The sequence below is a fragment of the Mustela nivalis genome (genome assembly GCF_964662115.1).
Source record: "Mustela nivalis genome assembly, chromosome: 3".
NCBI lineage: Eukaryota > Metazoa > Chordata > Mammalia > Carnivora > Mustelidae > Mustela > Mustela nivalis.
The window spans coordinates 115208855-115228195 of NC_139022.1; the positions used below are offsets into that span (position 1 = coordinate 115208855).

General features: G+C 38.7%; 1 long non-coding RNA gene across 1 annotated transcript in view; it reads right to left on the reverse strand.

Annotated features, from left to right (window-relative positions):
- Nucleotides 1–10558: 10558 nt before the first annotated feature.
- LOC309860723 overlaps nucleotides 10559–19341 on the reverse strand; it is a 38362-nt gene continuing 29579 nt past the window's right edge. Inside the window, exon 5 of the long non-coding RNA XR_014309559.1 lies at nucleotides 10559–10673. This is a non-coding gene — a long non-coding RNA (uncharacterized lncRNA). The remainder of the gene's footprint in view (nucleotides 10674–19341) is intronic.

A 19341-nucleotide genomic window follows, 5' to 3' on the forward strand; every position in this document is an offset into this window, starting at 1 on the left:
AAGAAAATTCAGTTCTGCAAGCATGTTTTCATAAACACAAAGAAAACTAATTCAAATCCATCATGATTTGAGTAATTGGTTCAATTCAAACTTAGTGGCTGGTAACAGCACTAGCTACATTCCTTTCAAAGGCTACCATTATTAAAATGAAAATAAATTCAGTGGATTTCAAGCAGAAGCATATTCTGGGAAGACCTAAATATAAAGAGTCATTTCAGAGAGTAATTAGAAATCATGATGCTTTCATCAGTACTTTCAATGGAAATTTTCTCATGATGCTTTGCTTGATGAGTTTTTGCCATTAGGATTCCCCCATACAACAACTAAGAACCTATACTCAAGCATTTTTACCATTTTGAAGTCTGGTCATAGTGAACCATAATGTAATTTCAAGACTATTTCTATTGTCAGCAATTGTCATTTATGTTGGCTTTTCTAGTTCTCTGACCTCTTAATTATCTCCAGAAACCACTCCTCCACTATAGTCCATTCCTCAATTAGCTTGGTCCTGTCTCCAAATGACCTTCCATAAAATCCACAATCAGCAAAATCTTAATATAAATAATTCATAGATAAAACTTTGCTTAAAATATTATGCAAATAGATTATAAACATATAAAAGAATGAGTCTAATGGAAGGACAGGAGTTCATAGTTAACGACAATGTAAGATGTAGAACAATCCAAATAATTGCATTGTCCTGCTTCTCTTTTAATTTCCCTGTGCTTATATTCTTACACACATAAAATGGGGTTAATAATAGTACCTACCTGTCTCTGAGGGTTGTTGTAAGGATTAAATGAATTAAGTTCATATAAAAGAGCTTAAAATCATTCCTGGAACATGAAAATATAGGCTATTACATAAGTACAAGCTATTACATAATCACAAATATTACTTTCATCTTTTGTCTTCTGATTGCACCAATGATAATAGCACATCTTCCCATGATAAAGTACATTATAATTTTTCATTTCTGCATAAAGCCAGCAAATTTAAATGCAAGTATAATTTTAAAACCTACTGCCTACGCTCAAGTTGGAATGGAAACCTTAAAGAAATATTGAGGTCTATTCTGAATCATTAATGTTTAGATCACAGTTATTTTTTATCAAATCTTCGCTCTGTGCCAAACACTTCAGAGATGCTTCCCGTGTAGTAATTTATTTAATCCTCACAAACAAGGTATTGTTGTCCTGATTTGGCAGCTGAGACATAAACTGGTTGTAGAACTTGCCCAATATCACAAGTTAGGAGGGGATAGGAGGGGATGGGTGAGGGATTCCCACAAGGGCAGCTGGCCTCTGGAGGCCATTTGATTATCCTCTATGCTGTTTTTGATATGGATTGAAAATTTCTCATTTCAGTTCCTGAGCTAATAGTTACTATTGTGCAATCACAGACCAGTCAGTTTTAAGTTATTCTTGGGAGAATTGCTCAAGTTCAGATCCTTACAAGGGGCATGATTTTATTTAGCAAACTTTTGTAGAATCTATGTCCTATCCCCCTAATTACACGTAAACCTCCACGAGGAGCCTCGTATCCTCCAGAAAGTCAAGTTTGGTCTAAGGCATATAAGAGGCCCGCCATAAATATATGGGCTTATGGGATGATTTCCCCATCTGATTGTAATTCCAGAATTTGGGTCCCATGAGGTGATCTTTCCACTTCTGATTTAGGACTGGTTTCCCCCTGAAGGTACTTCTCCCCAGCACCGTACATCTGCTCAGTCTGCCTCACGTTCCATAGAGGTCCCCACCTGGCAAGGCTTTGTCTTCATTCTTCTGAGAGCCATCTGCCTCTCTCATACTTTTAAAACAAAGTTATCACTCAGCCCTTGATGGAAATCTGGAGCTCTCCAGAACACGTTAGCTAAAGATGTCAGGTGGAGACATCAAGATCTTCCCAGGAGTCCTGGGTTGGGCAACACAGGTCAGATCATGCATTAAAGGACAGCTTCCTTGCAGGTATAGAGTGCGCTAAGTTCCTATCTTTAACCTCTGTCCAACAGAGACAGCTCAATCTATACATGTAGCTTTCATTAAATTCTATGACACCAAAGTAGCTGTGATATAGAAGCAGCTCAATAATACAAATAATTCCACTCAATAATACAAATTCCAATTCTGCCAGTTCCCAAATTCTATACACTTGGGCAATTCACTAACGTTTCCAAACCTCATTTTTCCCAGATGGAAAACAAGGATGGGTGTGCTAACCTTCCCCATAGGCTATCCAGGAGCATGTTCTTGCACTTTATTTAACTCCTGGGAACATTCAACAGCAGAATATGCCTTTTAAAAGGCTTAGTGCATAAGGCAATAATGAGGAATCAGAATCATCATTCGTGAAGACTCGTCCTATCTTCCCTTTCTCCCTGACTTTCTCCTCTTCTTTGAAACACTAACCAGTAGACTGGCCTTTCAGAAACTTCACAGAGCAGTGAAACATTGCAGATGTCCATCTGAAAGCATGTACCCAGCCAAATGGTGATTAAGACCTATCAACCAAAAACAACCTGCAATGGGTTTATGCACTGTAAGCATTCTCAGCCTCAAAGATGAGGCATTGCAATATGGCTAAGTTGACTGCAATATGGCTAAGTAGGTAGAGGGGGAGAGGCTGGGGATTTGGAAGTCAGCTATGTGGGGAAATCTTCGGGAAGCATTGCCTCTCTGCCCATCATTCTTTCAGAGGCAAAACCTGAGGCCCAGAGTCATCTTCAGCACTGAACTACCAAAGCTCTCCAAGGGACAGTGGAAAATTCTTCTCCAATTGTGTTAGCAACACACATTTTTTGATATAAAGCAAATGTTTCCTCTCCTGTGGATTCAGTATTCTTATTCACGGTGGCAAAAGCCATTTCCTTCTCATTCACTCTAATTGTAGAGCCACCTTAGCTTGTATTTGGTTGTGATAGTTAAATACTATTGATAGGGGGGAAACTCCACAAATATGAGATGTCTTCAAAATATTAAGTACTAATAAAAGGTGATGGAAAATGTAACCTCCCCAAGGCAGTTAACTCACTTCCCCTCAGGGCACCACTTTCTTTGTGACTGCATTTGAGAGCTCACTATTTTATATTGCAATTCAGAGGTCAGCAAACTTCTCCTACATGGCCCAAGAGGAAATATTTTCAGCTTTGTGGGAGAGACCATTTTGGTATTTACTATGGAACTCTGTTGGAGCATGAAAGCAACCATAGCTAATGCACAGGCAAATGAATATGTCTGTGTTCCAATCATACTATTTATAGACACTGAAATTTAGCTTACATGTAATTTTTCATGTGTAACAAAATGCTATTTTTCATTTGACTTCTCCCCCAATCATTGAAAACTGTAAAACCATCCATAGCGTACCAGGCGGACACAAACAGGTGGGCCAAATCTGACTCCCAGGTCATAGGTCCTCTACCACTGTTTTAATTCATTTGTAAGTGCTTTGAAGGCAACAACTATATTTTCCTCAATGAAGTACATGAAAATCAGATGCTTCTAATGTCAGCAATGAGTATAAATGGTAAGGAGCACATGAATGTGTGAAGCAAGACAAGGAAAGAGAGAGGAAGGAAGAACAGGGGTATGGGTAACTGAAAGGTCACATCCTTAAGAGATGCTCAAATTGAATGCACCACTGTGCAAGCATTTCTTGATAAATTATTTGGAAACATTACCTTTGCTTTTTACTTTTAGAATTCGGGTCACAGTTGAACATGGATTGCTCAGCAGTGCTTCAAGAGGCTGCTGGGGCCTCGCCGTGATTAGCATCAGAACTGAAAAGATGGGCTACGAGCCATGATTGTTAATGGAAGCAACAGCTTTGTACCATTATCATTCTGCATGACAGGCAGAGAGAAAACAAATCCAGATAGAAAGAAATCTCAAGCCTGTTTATGTGCCTTGACTAGCCTTAGTGTTGAAGAGTGTTTTCAGAATAATTCAAATAAGGCTCCATCTCTCTGAACCTAGGAAAAATCTTGAGATAAGAGATTTCTTCAGAGTTGCATGGTGCTTGTGGGTTTCAGTTGGGCCTCTTTAGCTGCAGTGAACGCTGCTGGTAACTTGTGGTGTCAGTTTATCTGGTGCCCAGGGGAGAAATGGGCTCTATGCCAGTTCAGAAAGTTTCCTGCTTGTTACTATCCTGATCACCATAGATACATCCTTTCCAAATGAACAGCAAGATCCCTAGGAGAGCTAAAGCAAGGCATAAGATAAAATCTTTAACTTTCTAATCTACATACCTTTTAAAGAAATCACACTATTTCAGCTAGAAATTCATACAAATGAGTGCCCACCTACAACTCTCAGGGCCCCTAAAACTTTAGCAACACCATACATAGAAACTCCAGACTATTTTCACTCCAGGAGGAAAAAAATCTCAGTATTTTACCAGATTAGAATAAACATTGGGTATCAGGTAGCATTCCTCAACATTTATTAGAAAAATACTTAGGTGACTTAAGTTGGAAGAAAACCCCATGTACTTTCCATACACACACACACACACACACTAGATCTCCTGTCCCAATATTTATGGTCCTCCCACAGTAGATAATATGTTTGTGCCTAATTCACTACTAGAAGGCAGTTCACCTATTAGATCTTTTTTTTTTTTTTTGGAAATTCACTGAAGATTATGCTAGCCCACAATACCAATAACTGAGGAAAGAACGTTGAAAATTTTGATGAGTTTTAACAACTACGTGAGTCTTTTTCTCCTTATGCATTGGTGACTAACAAAAACATAGGAAATTTTGCTACAAGAAAAATAAGGTATGAACATGACTCAGAAAAATCCAATCAAAAAGTACGGTCCTGGGGTGCCTAGATGGCTCAGTGGGTTAAGCCGCTGCCTTCAGCTCAGGTCATGATCTCAGGGTCCTGGGATGGAGTACCGCATCAGGGTCTCTGCTCAGCAGGGAGCCTGCTTCCTCCTCTCTCTCTCTCTCTGCCTGCCTCTCTGCCTACTTGTGATCTCTCTCTGTCAAATAAATAAATAAAATCTTAAAAAAAAAAAAAAAAGTTCAGTCCTGGAACACTCCTCTCATTTAGAAATTGAAGTGAAAAATAAATTTACTTTGTTTTATACCTTTCAGGAGCAACCCAGATTTGAACCTAAAGCTCTTTCTTTGGCTTTAATATAAACTCGTTTTCTACCTCACATAATGCAAGCTCTTCTTTCATGTTCCTTAGGCCAACCACACTTCTATCTTCTCTCTCCAAATATACAGCTCTTCCAACAATATACATACCCTAAAATCTTGCTAGCCAGCACTGAAAAAATGTGGGGGTATCTTCCAAATCTACTTACTCTGACTATGTGGTCTCATGATTCTTAGTTTACCTTGTAGAATAAGTAAATATCTACTAAAGTAGGTAGATTATATCACCTTTTTCATGATACAGTGTGAGTATTTATTTAGTGGAACTACTGAATTCTTAACATGTCTATCTTTGCACAAATTATATGTTTTAGATTGAGATTTAAGGTAGCATAGGAACTGAGTTTAACTTATTTTGTTACTCAGAGTTGTCCCTAGACACTCTCTTTGGGGTTGACCGCTTGTATTGTTAGTTCACATGATGACTTGTGAAAGAACTTTCTGTATTTCCCTGTATCAAAATTTAACAACTTTGGGAGTACCTGGGTGGCTCTGTCAGTTACACATCTGGCTCTTGATTTCGGTTTGGGTCATGATCTCAGGGTCATGGGTTGGGCCCTGGACTCAGCATGGAGTCTGCCTGAGATTCTCTCCCTCCCTATCCTTCTGCCCCTCCTGGTACTCTCTCTCTCTCTCTCTCTCTCTCTCTCAAATAAATAAATAAATAAGTACCTAAAAAAAAAAAAAAAAAACTTACCAATTTCAGAGGCACTCTGCTCTGAACTAGCTGTGAGTTAGGAGGGAGTTGAGATCAGTACAATGATGTTAATGGATATTAATGTCTTAACATATTGCTTTCTCTGGAATATTGTGCTTTAATCAGGATCATATTGAAGAAAATCAGAATGGCAGGAATGAACCTATATCAGAGATGGAATTGTAGGCAAAGAGGGAGATATATTTCAACCTGAGAGCTTTCTCAAGGTTCTCATATACAAGGAAAGAGGCACCTCACTTCCCACCAAAGCTAGCTTAAATAGCCTAGCCCACTGGAGCACTTAACACACAATCTTGATAGTAATGACTATATGCACAGATTGTAAGTGAAAAATATTCATGGCAAGTAGTAGACATGGCAATATTTTTAAGGTTATGATTGTAAAGGGCCTCTTAACATAATAATTCTCGATAATGAAAAGCCTCTATGTTGAACTTATTTAAATAAAGCTGTAATTATCTGAACTTCATCCCATTGGCCATATGCTTCAACTATGCATGGACTTACGAAAGTAATTAGTCAATTCACGAATTTCAACCCACTTTTACTCCTAATCTCAAAACTTAATTTTAAAAAATTTCTTGTGTAAGTAATTCAATCTTAAGTAGGTCATTAGTTGCAGTGAGAAAGAGAAAAAAATCATTTATTTGCCTTTCATGTAACTCATATTTCAGCCAGGCTTAGCTAATGTTTGCCCCTGTGGTCTCTAATAAAGGCATAAGCAAATGTTTCTTAAAAAGGTGTTTCAGCCAAAGACAAAACAGTGATCAATGATTGCATCAAGGAAAAGTAGTTAAAAAATTCATAAATCAGTGTTCAGTTTATATTCCTATGAATAAAAAGGCAAACAACGTTCAGGTTAAGCAAAACCACTGGCCTTTATTACAGGTATAAATATTTGAGATTATTAACTGAACTTGTCACTGCTATTAAATTCCTATGAGCACTCAAAATTTTAATGAAGGCAGAACATTTTGCATTAAATAAACAAATGTTTTGGCAATGAATATGCATATTTAAATGGATCTTAAGTCATAAATGTGTTTAGGTTTTCCCTAGATGCAAGTAATAACAAGAATTCCCTTTTTATGTGGGCCATGCATAAATATATATTTATTTAGACAAGCTTTCAGGAAGAATTTAGAAATGTCTTTAGAAAAAGTGACATTGTTTAGAAATAGTAACAGATATATTTTATAAATATATATCCAAAATATTTAAAGGGGATGGCTCCTCACATTTTTAATTATATTCACTGACTTTTCTAATGAGAGAAACTCTTTCTGCCAGAATTCACTATTTATTGCTTAAAATGTCTCATTTATTCTCACAGACTCATTTAGAAGTCATTTATTTTAATAATTACAGCTGAAGGTAGGGAGTATAAGTCTCTCTCTCTTTCTCTCTAATTCTCTTTCTCTTCCAGTAAGAAGGCAGAATGATTTGAGGAGTAAAAGAAGGAAATCTAGCTTTCTACAAGACAACACAATGTTGCAGTCTGCCCAGAAACACTACTTTGTGTCTAGTTCTTAAGATACTTATATCCATTCAGGCTTAATTACTGTTGGTTGGAGGCTCTAGGGATCAAAAAACAGGCTAATGGATATCTGAAAGAAAAAAGAGCATAGTAAGCTTGAACATGGCCACATTCATTTCTAGATCCCCTACCGGCCTGTGGGGAGCTGAGGGACTGGTGATGGGTCCAGACAGGAGAACTGACTTGAGGACATGAGTAACGACAAGATAGGGGCATGCTTTTTCCAGACCTAGCTTGCTTTTCCTGGGAGTAAAGGGGCCCAGGCTCCTTCAGACATATTATACCAAGTATTTCTTCCAGAGCCCTGCCAGCTCATTTCTGCGATCCCTCTAAATGGACTAGCGAGGTGGGAATGATTCAGTACACCGGGAAACTCTAAAATCCACACTCTTCTGGCAATAATAAATAAACCTTTAGAGTTCTGATGGTCAGGCAATTAAAAAAAAAAGTCCCTTTACGTAGAGTACTGATGATTTATATTTTCCTGCCAGGAAGGCAAAATGGACAGTTTGAAAAAGATTATGTGGTTTCTGGAGGGTTTTGATTCCAACAGGACAGCAAAGGGAAATTCCCTATCACCTCAAGGCCATGCAGCTCCAACTCTCTCCAGGAGTTTGCCCTTTAAAAGTCCCTTTAAGGCAGGAGAGTTTTGATAGCATTCCCTTTCCCCTCTCTTTCATGAAATCAGGTGAGGAAACCTCAAAGCCTGAGGTGCTGAGGTGTGGGGACAAGAGTGTGTCACCTCTTGACACCTGGCATTCCGAGCTTAGTGTAGAAGATGAGGCTACATCTCCTCAGGGAATTTTCCACAGCAGCCAATTAGCTACACCCTTGCAATGGGGTTTCAGGGTATTCAGGTCTCATTCTCTTTTATCTGTTTGTGTCCACTGGCACACACACAAGACAGCAGAGAAAAGCACAAGATGCATTGGTGTTTGAGCTGGGCCATAGGTCCTCAGAGAACCCTGAAGGCCTGAGGAGAGGCCGTGTGAAAGGACAATGGACCGGCCAGGGAGGCATCAGCACATTAGTCACAGCTCCCATCCATCAGGAACACTTCTGGGGTGAGTGGGTGCGGTGGTGCAAGTGTGAATGAGAAGTGGGAATGCTCTCACACTTCATTTATGGATTTCACAGCATGGCGATGGGGAGTGAAAAGATTATTCACAGGAGTCTCACCAAAGTTTTCTTCTAGACTAATGGTATTCCAAAAACATATTCACCTAAGTATTTTGAATCATGGGGGAAATGCTGAAATGGATAGCATTAATTGCTTTGTATGAGTGTATGATATATACACACATATATAATCTTACATCATTTCAAACCTATATTGAGTTACAAATGAAAATGCTGTCAAGTTTTAAAAAATAAAAAGAAATAAAAATTATAAAAATAGAAAAGCTCTAAGTTCAAATAATAGAAATATAGTATATATATTAATATGTAAATCCACAATACACATAGTATATAATATGTAAATCAATCATGAGTATATTAATATGCAAATATGCATTATTTGTTAATGTGTGGGTTCATATTCAGATATATATATATACATGTATAGATAGTCTGACTATTCTAATCATCTTATCTTAACATTAATGGGCCAGTCATCCTCCCTCAGCACTATTTTTCCTTCCACGATGGACCTAGAAATTCTTAATGACCAGGAATTTGAAATCTCCTCAGCCACTTTACATATTCTGGGATCTTTAAACTAGACTTAACATTTGTATTCCAAAATATAATATTTCATAAAATCATCCTTTACAATCCCATCCAAAGTGGTAGTCCAAAGTAACAGAGTCACTCATTAAGCAGGGTACTTTGCTGAGTATATACACACAGACATCCAGACACACAGACATACACTTGACTGAGTGACAAGCTCAAGTGACTTTGCACATCGGGAGTAAAAACAACGGCCTCTCTCAATCCCACCCCCAGGCACGTCTCATCTCTGGGAGAATAAAAAAGAGGCAGAAACCTTAGCTCTGACTATTTACCCAAGAGATTGGGATTTAATCTGCAAGTAACACAGATTGCCTAAAAGTAACTGGATTTAAAAAAAAAAAAATTCTGCTATTTGGCAAAATAAGAAAACAGAAGCATTCTATCCCAAGTTCAAAATTAAAAAATAAATGAAGTTGCATTTATTTTTCACCCTTGAAGTTTATGACTGTAAGTTACACAACCAACGGTGTGATTTTCCACTTCATTCACGTTATAAGATTCAGAGCTGATGTTCAGAAACTTTAGGAATATCAAATGGTACTCAAAAGAGTTGGTTATACATAAGATAGGAGTTTTGCTGGGTGAATGCAAGCAGTTAAAACTCTTTTGTCTTTAAAAGAAAATTTTGATCTTTTAATTCATATGCTTTGTGAAAGTTACTGTCTGAGAGTATCAAAGTGGTCTTGTCCTCTTTGTTGATTTTCAACTAAATAACAGGATTACAGCTTATGTTTTCTAGATATACCAAAGAGACTCTACAAAACCACCCATGACAAATACTATTTTCTTAAGGATAAACCACAGAAGATATCAGCTAAGAAATACATTTTTAAAATCTGATATCAGAATTTGCGGCATAAAACATTAATGTAGAAACTACTTTGTCATAGGGACAATGAGAGTCCTCTACGTTAGCAAATAATTCAGGGAAAATGCAGCTAAAGTATTTCTGATCTCTCCTAGTCACGCAAAAGTAAACTTAAATTGATTTTTTTCTTTAACATAACAAAAATCATCTTCAAACTTCACTAGTATCTTTTACAAACAAAAATAAAGACAATTGTTTTCATTTCAATAATTCCCATTAGTTATCATTTTTTTAAGAGTTTATTTATTTATTTGACAGAGAAAGATCACAAGTAGGCAGAGAGGCAGGCAGAGGTGGGCGGGGTTGGGGGGGAAGCAGGCTCCCTGCTGAGCAGAGATCCTGATTCGGGGCTTGATCCCAGGACCCTGAGATCATGATCTGAGCCGAAAGCAGAGGCTTAACACACTGAGCCACCCAGGTGCCCGAGTTATCATTTTTTATCTGTCAAATCTCACCACAAAAATTAAGGAGACACGACTTTAATAAACTGAATAGATTAAATTTGACAGCACTGTTCAAATTGTCTGAGGGAGAGCATGGATCACAATCAGTTAGGAAGAAAGAATACCCACCATCATGGGTGTGAAGGCATGTTCTGTAGGGTGTCATTGTGGCTGAGGGTGCCATGACACATCCTCCTGATGGGCTAAGGCAGGAAGAAAAAAAAATACATCACCCATGAAATTCTCAAAGACGTTCCCTAATCCTAACTACTTACATGTTCTGAACTGACTGTAGTTAAACTGAATAGCATTAATCTACACAAAAGGAAGCCTACCAGAACAATCTAATAACTGCGTATTTCTTTGACAAAATTGCTAGGATTCTAGATCTTAAGACTAGTAAATATAGGTGCATGATTTTGGAGTGGCCCATGTGAGGAATGGCAATCAGAAATTTCCCAGAATTGAAGTGAAAATCACAGATTCATATACCTCACTTGCCAGTGTGAGAAAAGATTCTATGTCTTTCAGCATAGTTCTCCATACAAAGATCAGGGGATTCCTTAAAGCAAAACTGAGCTACGGACCTAGTCCTTTGTTACAAGGACCCTGTTCTCACCCACTGCTCCATCAGGGAGAGAGATTCCCATCCTTCCAGGTTCCCTACCAGGGGTTACTTTGATACCATCCTTGATTCTTAATTATCATTAATTAAGAATTAATTATTATGATCTCCTAAAAGTGGCAACCAACACATTCCCAGGAGCATACCCAACCCTCATTAATAGAGAATGATGGGATAGAAAGAAGATTTACTCTTATTCAAGCAGAATTGTGTTTCCCTCTTCATTCTTGCCTATGGGAACAACAAGCTCTTACCAAGACTGCAATTAAAAAAAAAAAAAAAAAAAAAAAGACCTGATCTTTCATGTACACCATAGTATTTTACTATGCCATCATTTGTTCTCATTGTATAGTATACCATTGTGGATCTCATCAGTGGTTTCAATGATCTGCACTGTATCTATCTCTTCCCTCTGGATGCAGGGAAGGCTGGCAGCAGAGGAAAGCATGATGCACTGTCCTTGGCTACAAGTTTTCCATCTAAAGCTGTGGCCCATGCACCCTGTATGATGTGGAGAGAGAGAGCAGCCTTCTTGGAATCTCTCCCCACTCTTGTCCTAGAAGTTCCTTTTCCCTCTCTTCTGTGCTGGATTTCCTATTTGCTGTGTCCCATGTTTTTCTCCTGCTCCTTCAGTTTGGCTGGATCACAATTTCTAGAAAATGATATCTGTCATGTTTGATCATGTCTGTATTCTCTCCTCTCATTGGGCTGACATTCTGGCTCTGTATTAACTTCTATAAGGAAATTATATTCTTTCTGAGTTTTGAGGAAATGCTCCTTTTTTCTCACTTACAGAGTTGATATGCTATTTAACACTTTGTATATGACTGGTTTTTCCATCTGGATGCCTTGAGAATCTTCCCTGTGCCCAGTTCTGAAATTTCACACTGATGTGCCTTACGGAGACCCATTTTCATTCATTGTTTAAGCCTCCTAGGAGCCACTTTAATTTGAACATTCATGACCTTTAGTCCTGGGGAAATGCCTTCCATTCTTTTCTTGATGATTTCCTTTCTTCCATTTTCTCTGTTCTTGTTCTTTTTAAAATTCTATTATTGTATACTTCTATTTCAATTATTATAGATGTTCTAGACTGTTTTCTAAATTTCTTATCTCTTCTCACCTGTTTTCTGTTGTTTTTGCTCTACTTTCTCAGCTGTTTCTCTGACTTTATTTTCAACTCTTCACTTTTCTATATTTTAATCTCCAAAAAAATGTTGCATTTTGTTTGTTTTCTGAAATCTTTCTAGCATCTTATTCTCAATTCATGGATTACTATCTTCTCTTAACTCTCTAAAATATTTATTAAAAGGGTTGAAAGATGTCTTTTTCCTCACCTGTTTCTTTTTCTGCTGAGTTGTTCATTCCCTGTTTGTTCTGGTTTTTATCTTCCACCTTGAAGGTCTTCTGTGGCTGGAAGCTGTGAAGACAGGTGTGAGGCTTATGGACTTTGAGCTTCATTATTGTGTGATGTGGGTGTGCCATTTGTCAGAAAACTATGATGTCAGTCACATTAGGTCTTTTAGGCTACTCACATTCCCCACGGGACAATCTTTCTGGGTCCTATTTGAGTGAGGGAAGCCTGGTGGGGCATCCAAGCCCTCAGCATCCAAGATGCATGAATTCACCTGAGCCTGTTGTTTGCGGGATGGACAGCATATCCCCCATCTGGAGACCAGTGGTCTAAACTCTCATTGCTGCCCCTTTTTTGACCTCCCCATTTTGTTGTGGAATCCGTTTGAACTTTGCTGCCTTAAAGTATTAACTGTGAGGAATATATTTCTGTTTCCTTGACCACATGTGGTCATTGACTCATTTACTATTCAGGTAGGACAGAACACATGAAATGATTTCTACATACAGATGGGAAAACTGTCTCAGTGGTGGCACGGGATCTTCTATCCAGGAAACTTACCTATGTACCTGGAAACCCCAATAATCATCTCGTTTCTCAAAATTTCAAGTTGCAGTGCCAGCAAACTGAAATTAAGCCAGTGCTTGTACAAAGTAAGCACATGCAGCTCTGGCAAATATTTAACGTTAACTACAAACTAAACTTGCACTTTCTTTTAGTGCTGTTGATTAACAATAGCCTTCTTTTCCTTAAAGAAACTAGCTAAGGGAAACAATATGAGATGTTAGTGCTGGTGACGGACATAAGCAATTCCTCAATAGTATATGTCCTTCAGTCATTTCTATAGTAATTTTTCACACCAAACACTCATTTTCCCTATGGCTTCCCCTTCGTCTCTATATTTTTATTTATTATAATTTTTCCCTTCTGTTTGGCATTTTCTATGGTTTTTTCATTTTCCTCACTTCTGCTCCTCCAACTCCGTTTCTACAAAACTTTCTCTTCTCTATTTACAGAGTAAATTCATGATCAGTGACATCTTCTAGCCAACGGAGCTCCACAATTATCAATAAATCAACCAATAAATGATTGTCTGAATAGAGAGAGAGAGGGAGTGTGCATGTGTGTGTGTGTGTGTGTTGTATGCATGTGTGCACACACATGCACACACACACATGGGGGTGTGGGAGAATATATAAATCCAGGAAATAAAGCATGAGAGGTATAAGAAGCCATCTTCATGAATATTCTATCGTTGCAAGGTGTTTTCATGCAAACCAGTTTTGATAAATGTATATAAAATGTAACATAAAAACGTGGGAGATGGATCCCTGATTAAATTTCCTCCAGCTGGCACTTTGCCTGCCCCTGACATTGTTAGGGATGATTAGCATTCCACAACAGCCAAGTTCACGGTGTCAGTGGTTGTGTGCTTGTCCAGATGAACAGAAAGTCATTCTTGTTCTGTTAATATCATTAACAAAAAAATAATGCTGGCAAGATTTGGGTTTGAGCTTCCGTCCTTTATCTGCCAAATTTCCATTTTAAATGTAATCAGACATACTTTTAATACTGAAAGCAGCTCGGTAATAGCTGACATTTATTGAGCATTCACTACAAGCCACTGAGCATACAAAAAACATATATTATCATATTTCATCCCTTCAAATCTCTGAGAGGTACTTGTGATTACTCTGCATATTTTACAAGTGGGAAAACTGGCTCTTAGATTAATCATGTGCCCAAGGTCACATAGCTGGAAAAATGTAAAATCTAGTTTGCATGGCTCCAGTGTCCATCCTCTTAACTACGATGCCTTTGTGTCTCCAATATTGGATAGAATATACTTTAAACAATCCATTAGAAACTCAGGGCAATAGTCTTCTTGTTCCTCCACGTCATTTTATTAAGAAAATATGATAGATCCTAATAAATAACGAAGTCATCCAATTGTATGAATCCTGAAACATTCTTCGTATGTCAAAACTGAGTAAGCATTAGAATCACTACCTCTATTAAGAATGTATTAGTTATATATTGTTGCCAGATAGGAAAAACATTCCTGGGTTTATTCTACTCTACTAAACCCTTCTGACACCACTATGTGATTGTCCACACCAAGCAATTCTGATACTAACTGCCTAGTGTTACCGCCATCCCCAGGGTCAGCAGACTGTCCACCACTTCAGATGCCAATCACAAGTAGTGGGTCCCCAGGTTACTCTAACTTCTGTCTGACTCAGCTACAAATCAGCAGTCCCAGTGGCATAATGGTTTTGAAAGACCAGGAGTTTGGACTCCATATAAAACCCTGACCCCAATGCTTGAAAGCTCAGTATTTCAAGCATGAGACTTTATCTGAATTGAAGTCTTATCATCTGTAAAATGGGTACTTACATTGCAGGTTTGTGATGAAGAGAAAGAAAAGCAGAACATATAAAAGTACTCAGCAAGTGGCTGAGCAGTACACGTAGGTTTGCCTTTATCTTTCACATAATTGTAAGAGGTTGAGACCCTAGGAGAGAGAAGAAATGCCCCCAAACTCTTTAAATCACCTGGTCTGCTCTAAATGATGGGATTGGGAAGAGATGTATTGTCTATAAAGGCTGTCTAGGGTCATCAAAGCGTACCTATATGAAAAAAAAATTTCTCTGAACTTCCAGAAATAGACAATGCTGTTTAAATTAGCAGTTGATTCTATACTATATTCTACTATTTTCTAATCGTCTTTATGGAAGGGTGTTTTGTCCCTAAAATGCCTTTAATCCTTCAAGGAATTTTCCTCCAGTTCTTTCGTGTTCTCTACTGATTATAGTAGTTTAGAGCTACTGCATCTTTTTTTTTTTTTTTAAGATTTATTTGTTTATTTTAGAGAAAGAGAGAGAAGGGGGTAAGGGGCAGAGGGAGAGGGAGGATCTCAAACACTCTTCCCACAGAGCAGGGAGCCTAAGGCTGGGCTGGAACTCACAGCCCTGAGATCATCACCTGAGCCAAAGCCAAGAGTCCGACTCAACCAACTGAGCCACCCAAGCACCCTGCTATCATATGTTTTCGCAAAAAAACAGGGACACAGAGTCTGACAAACAAATGGGTCTTGAGAATTTTTTTAATTTACATATGAATCCTGCTAACATTATACAAACTTAATTGTATTAGTTATACTTTTGATTTCCCTTTTTGAAAAAAAAAAATCCAGAAAACTGCCCACTAAGATCATAGTGTGCAGCCGTGGCACTCACAATCCCCAGTATAGTTCTGGGTACTCTGTACCTCTTGCTTTCACCTAGAAATCACAGCTCTTTGGAACTAAGAGGGGATTTCCAGACTTGAGAGCTACAAAATTGACTTTGGGACTGGAGGAAAACAGGCATCGTTTCACCGAAGGCTTGAAATCTCAACTGAAAAACCAATCTGGTAGCCATTAAGTAGCCACTTCTTTCCAACCCCAATATCTTTATCTAAAGATTGTACGACAAGCACATAGTAAAAGGTACTCGAGATTGGTTGGAGAGCCTGACCTACAAAATCAATATTAATAGTAAGAGCATAAAAGGAACATTGCCAGGGAAAAAAACCCAGCAGACTCAAAGGTTTTCTAATTAATGGTCTTAAATGTCTAAGACTAAGTAATCAAATGGACAATGGACTGTGTGGAAATAGCAACATTAGGGCAAGAAGAGCTCATGGCCACATTGTGTATTGATCCAGTATGGTCCTAGGAGGAGGTCAGCTGCTTCTCAGGAAAAGGATTTTATCACGGAGATGTTTTCTCTTGAGGAGACTATGAGCCCCAGTTGTGTCCAGGTGAAAATAATTCACATTTAGTCACTTTCTGCTTTGATTTCCAATTACTTCTCCATTATGGATAAGCCTTCTAATACTAGGAAAGAGGCATCCAAGATATTAGATCTGACATCCACTAAGACATTATAATAGTCACGAACATTTACAAAACTAATCACATTGCTTTAATAGGAGCCAAAAGCTGTTAGATATTCAGGGGGGGAAATTGACCAAGCCAAAATCCTACTGAGAAAATTGAAGATAAATTTCTTAGAAACTGTTAATGATAGAGAAGTCATGGAGGACTGGAGGTTTAGCATAACAAGAATGAATATATACATTTAATCAGGAAATAGAGAGTATACATTATTTTCAAAATAATTGTGAAGTAAGAACTTGAAAACAATTGACATAGCGGGACCAAAATAAACTTTGTTAATCAAAAAGCAGAAATCACACAGACCACATTCTTGTGCCTATGAGGCAATAACTTTATAAAATAGTGAAAGGAACAAAGCCTATGAAAATTGCAGTTTAAAAAAGTATTTCTCTCAATGACGCAAGTTAAAGAAAGAAATTAAAACTGAAGTGAAGAGGCTATTGCCCACAAAGTAAACTGTGATGTTTTAGTCATTAAAGCAAAAATATAGATCGAAAGTACAGAACCCAGAAGCAAGCACTGGGGTTTTTGAGTTGATGGGGGAAGAATGTATAATTCCAAATGACTATTCATTTGGAAAAGGAAAGAAAGCAATAGTTCCTTTTCGCACTGCGGGTACCAATTAAGTTTATCTGGATTACAAAGCTATCTTTTAAACTGTAATTACCTTAGAAGGAGATGTAGGAGACATATGTTGTAATATTATAAAGAGGATGTCCTTCTTAGGAAAGCCACATAATTTCAAAGTCATAAAGATAATTTTTTTAAAAAAGGAAAAGAGAAAAGAAAAAGGAAAAGAGAGTCATAAAGACAAAGATTTGCTTACATAAAAGGCATAAAACTCCATTATGAAAAACAACCGTCTGAGAGAAACGATGGCTTACAATACACCACAGACAATGGGACCCTATTCAGGGTTCCCTATACTAGGGAACCTAAGAATAAATAATTACCTTTGGTCCTAGACGCCCCATACAGACTGAAAGGTCAGACCATAAATAAAACTACAACTCCAGCCAATAGCCCAGGAGGTCACTTACCCTGGCAGCAATTGGTCCAAAATAGTCAAGACTTGATTATGAACCGGCAGCTTCCCTAATTTTAACCCTGCTCCCATCTTTGGAACAACAAGAAAAAGCCAAATATGTACCCCCAACCCCTCCTATGGGACACCCTACTCTGAGGAGCCCGCCCGCAGCTCCCCCACACCAGCAGCCTCCAGCCAGTGCACATCTGAAGCCTTCCCTCTTCCAGTGCTAGGCTTTCCATCTTCTTTGCCTGCCTTTGAGTCTCTGCTAAAGGCACCACCATCACTTGATGGTGGCTCGTTCCCTCGTCGTAGCAAACTCCAAATAAATAGATTCCTGTTCTCTCTCCTGTGGGAGAGTCTTCATTTATTTCCACAGTGGGGACTCTAGTTGTTAATTTTCCACGTAGGTGGACTTAGAGAAAAAGCCGTGAAAAGACATATTCCTGATTGATCACACATCGATTGAGGATTGAGGTGTTTTCACTTTTCTCTTAAACGTGCCTGTGTGATTTGAAGAAGGTCCAGAACTTTCTGTTGTGTTCCACTCTTCCCTGGTGAGGTTGATGCTATGGTTCCAGTGCCTCTCCCATGGATTCCATGCGAAGGAGAATAAAAGTAAACCTGACCCAAATCTATGGTTTAGGTCACTTGGCAAGGTCCTAGAGTTTCTCTTACTCCATGGCCCAGGGAACAGCCTGGCCACAGAGCCGCATTTAAAGGGCTCAGCACACACACTACTATTTTGCTTCTCTAAATCAAGTACTGAGCTGTGCTAGTAAGTGCCTGTCTTAAAAACAAGCAACTAAGGAAGGCCGAATCATAGCAGAGCCAGGAAGAGCCACGTTTCCCCTGTGTGATGTTTTTGGTTGGATAGTTGGGTTGGGTTGGGTTTGCTTTGTTGTCAGAATGTGCCAGAAAGAATGTGTATGCAGCCCTAAACAAGGAAATCATAAACATCTGGACACCAGAGTCCTGGGTGACTTTTCCCCAAAACACAGTAACAAAGGACAGGAAGCAGAGTTGGAGCCCTAGGAGAAGAGCAGTCTTCGGCCTGGGGAAGCCTCAAGGCTCCTGAACTACTTTGTTTCAGAAACATAGCTCATGAAGGAAGAGTACAGTGAGTCCATGACCGTGGGACTGATGGTCTGTTGGCCATATTTTAAAGTAATCAGTATCCAGAACTCCTAGGTGCCTCAGTCGGTCAGACAGATGCTCAGGTCATGATCACGGGGTCCTGGGATTGAGCCCTGAGTGGGGCTCCCTGATCAGCAAGGAGCCTGCTTCTCCCTCTCCCTCTGCCGCTCCCCCCGCTTGTGCATTCTCTCTCTCTCTCTCCCTCTCTCTCTCTCTCTCTCTGTGTCAAATAAATAAATACCTTTAAAAAGCAAGCAAACAAACAAACGAATAAATAAATTGGTGTCTGCTAGAACTCTCACAGGTCTGAGGAGCCCCAGGCCACTTCTGTTTACTGAAAAAAGAAGAAATGCCAAAAGGGGGACGCACTGTTGTGTCCACATTTTTCATGCTTGGTCCTGACTGTGTAGCTTTGTGTCTACCTGAACAATGTTTGTGAACGGAGCCTGGGAGCCACACAGAGGGGAGAACAAAAGATTCTTGGAAGATTAGGAAGATAAGGATCCATCCTCTTAAGTAGTTGTATTTTCTTATTTTTAAGGAAAAATTAACCTTTATTAACTGATTAACCTTTACATTTTGGTCTTATTAGTGTTTGTTTTCTTCCACAGTGTCAATGATATCAGCTGGTAGGCTACTATTATCCGAACACCCCATGTCACCTTCCTAAGCAACCCAAGGCAACTGGAATGTTCTGTCTTACTAGCCCTCCAAACTTACCATTGAAAAAATTCTGCTTAGGGGGCGCCTGGGTGGCTCAATGAGTTAAAGCCTCTGCCTTCGGC